This window comes from Osmerus mordax, chromosome 1 (genome assembly GCF_038355195.1).
Source record: "Osmerus mordax isolate fOsmMor3 chromosome 1, fOsmMor3.pri, whole genome shotgun sequence".
In the NCBI taxonomy this organism is placed as follows: Eukaryota; Metazoa; Chordata; class Actinopteri; order Osmeriformes; family Osmeridae; genus Osmerus; species Osmerus mordax.
The window spans coordinates 14,631,631-14,634,930 of NC_090050.1; positions in this window are offsets into that span (position 1 = coordinate 14,631,631).

The following is a 3,300-nucleotide window of genomic DNA, read 5'->3' on the forward strand; positions in this document are numbered from 1 at the left end:
AAGATTTGCCCTCAGGGATAAGCAAAGGAGTGGGCTTTATTTCAAATTCATGCAGAAATGAAGTTCCTTAGGTATGTCAGCAATCGAGTTACCTCAAAACAATGAATGTCAGTTGGTTGATAAAAGCAGTATACCATGAGTGTCCCCTGGTGGAGAGCTCTTACTGTCTATTTTTATTTCTACAGTACAAACATGATTAGGTAGACTTATGTCCAGGCTACATATGGAGAGACAGGGATATAAGGGTTTCCTGTACAGTCAAAGCAATTGTATCTGTGGTAGAAAAGAGCTTGTCTAATTGCCTCTTCAAGTAATTGTTGCCAGTTGATGAAACAGCGAAGCCACATAAAGCTCTTCACAAACAAGATAGACAGGAACCTAATTTAAAAATTCAAGAGGGCTAATATAATCTCAAAAGGTCACAGTTGATTCCAGCTGCATAGTCCCAATAGAATCTAGCATTTAAACAACTTTAAGGCAATCAACCATGCATGAGATTAATCCACCACTTCATCTTCAGCAACATAAACACCAACGAGTGGTTTTCTCCAGAGGACTGATGACTGCTCATTGGTCACCTCTTCAGAATTCAGCATCCAAGTGAGGGAGTTGGAGCTCCTTAGTTGAACAGCCAATATGTCCAATTCAATGACCCAGACAAAAGACCCATGTGCAACTCTTTCTAGTAAACACCCCCCTCCCCCTCCGTCCGGTTGCCCAGCCCCAGCCCATAGTGGGGTTCAGTCCTCACGGTGCTTAACGGTGCGCTGCAGCATTGTCACCCAACTCTGCCTTGTGGAGACACACGCACCCTATTACCAGGCCTTTGTCAAGTTGTTCGCACAGATCAGAGTTATGTGTGTTTTTATGAATGTTTGATCTTTCCGTTTTGAGAGACGGCATTATCAATTTGACATCGGAAAAAAGAGTGAAGTAATGATAGGCATTGTCACACTGCATTAAAAACTTTTTTTCTTGCTTGACTTCAGTTAGCCAGTAACGAGACCTACCCGCAGTGAGCATGGTTAAAGCTATTAACTCTCTTACTCAGCTGTTATACAGGCAACAGCTGCAACAAGAAAGACCTTCAGCTAATCACAATTGTCATTCAACCCCCCAAACTCCGTTGTCTTTAAAGTTCTTGTGGTGAGCTTATTGTGTAGCCTAATGCCCCAAATATCCGTCGCCTGCTCAACTTCTGTCGGGTATTATGAGCAAATCGAGACATCTGGCAACACGCTTTCACATTGATATGCAAATCACATTTTAGCAAGGATGCTCACACCACGCTTTAGCCTACCTCGGCAGTGGTGCCGCAGCAGACGGATGAAAGTTTGTTACCATGAACTGATATTTGACGCATTGTTAATTGCCTTTCGCCTAGGCTACTGTGCATGTTTAAAATAGTAAAAGGATGGAAATGTTTTATTCACGTATCAATGCTATCAACGTAATCAATATTTGGCTACGGGTTTTCAAAATTAATTTGACCAATTATGCATGCATGTATTTGCCCAAGTAGCGTAAGTCCGATTTGGCATCCTTGTCTTTGCAGAAATATGGGTAGGAATTGAAAGAATACTCGGTAATTGTAGGGCTACCTCATACAACTTAAAAGTATCAATAGGCCTATAATTATGACTTCAACAATCTGATTGTACCCTATTTTCCCTTTAAAACATGAGATAAATCCAAATTCATAGGCTAGCATAGTTGGTACTACAAGGAGTTCTTTGGATATCCGTCCAGCGGTTTTCAGTTCTCAATCAAATAATTAAGTAGCCTAAATTAAAATGAACTTATTCTGTATCTTAAACAATATTTCGAAAATGAAAAAAAAAAAGTATAGGTATGTTCTCACCTCGTCGGCATGCAAGGGTGATGGCAGACGCAGTTCCTTTTTAACACCAGAAAGGGTTCGAATGAAAACCCATAGTCTGTATGATCAGTGAATAACCACACAAAAATAAACGAATTAATTTTTGTCGCGTAAAAGGAAAGATAGTATCATACATTTAATCCATACGATTCTAACAATCTTTTATGTACTTGTCGTTCCTATATCCACTATGCTGCGATCTTCCATGTAGCCTTTGTGAAGAGCATGGTGCGATTCATAGACATCCACACAGCACCTGCAGCCTACGCCGATACTTCTCGTTTTCAAGGAAAGAAATGATAACACCTGGTGCTGTCCAGACTAGTCAGCTGATTCCTGAAAATGCTATTGGTTGATAGCTGGTGCCTGTCATTTTCACCCAAGCAGAGCACCATCTGTTCTAGGCTTGTTGTGGTGCGAACAAAGGCAGGCGCAAAGGCTGCGCAGTGGGACAACGCGGGGCGTGGAGAAAGACGCTAAGGGGGGGCACCTAAAATGTTCTTATGAGAAAGTCTTCCTTCTGCACCCCCTCCTCAATTCTTGACGTAGTTCTATAGGACAAATTATCACTTTGTTCTTCAGTTGATAAGTTTTTCCAAATTGAAGTTGTCCTCTCATTTTGACCTGTGCTTCATTTATTATCTGCAGCAATTATCTATCAGATCATACACTTCTTCCCTATTGTTATTAAATGCCTACATTGAAGACATTTTGTTATTAAGTTGATGACATCAGTTGGTGCTGTCATTTTGTGTAGTTTATAAACCTGTCTAAAATAGCGACCAACTCTCACATTCTCCCACCCATCATATCACTCTTGTATAATAGAACATTAAAACATCATGCCAAATTTGTGAGGTTCCATTAGTGGCATATTTTTTTCAGAGAAACAGGTTTCCCATAATATGATGATCTATTTTACAAGGGTTGTGTTTAGTCAAACAAAACTATTTATAATTTATAATTTTGTATTTTGTAATTTACGGCAACTTATATTTTATTGTATATTTAATTCTATTCTAATCCCACTTAGTACTGCTAGTTTATGTACCCTTAGTATAGTTAGTCCACATATTTAAATTTTAGGTATATGTTTATTGTATGCACCTTCCTGCCAAAGCAAATTCCTTGTCTGTGCAAACTTTCATGGCGAATAAATCCCTTTCTGATTCTGATGAACCCACTTATACCTGTACAGAGGCTGTAGTTCCACAACACAGCTCTGTTGCCATGCCTAAAAGTGCATGGCAACCACACAAGAGGCAAATAAGATGCAAAAGGTTGGAAATGGAAGCCCTCCTTTAATTAATAATTGCTTCCATTTTAAGTGCCCTTCGAAGCATGGTACTTCTAAAGCATGTAAACAGCTGAAAATACGAACTCAAAATCCTGTATTTTCTATGATGTGACCAGATGTAAAG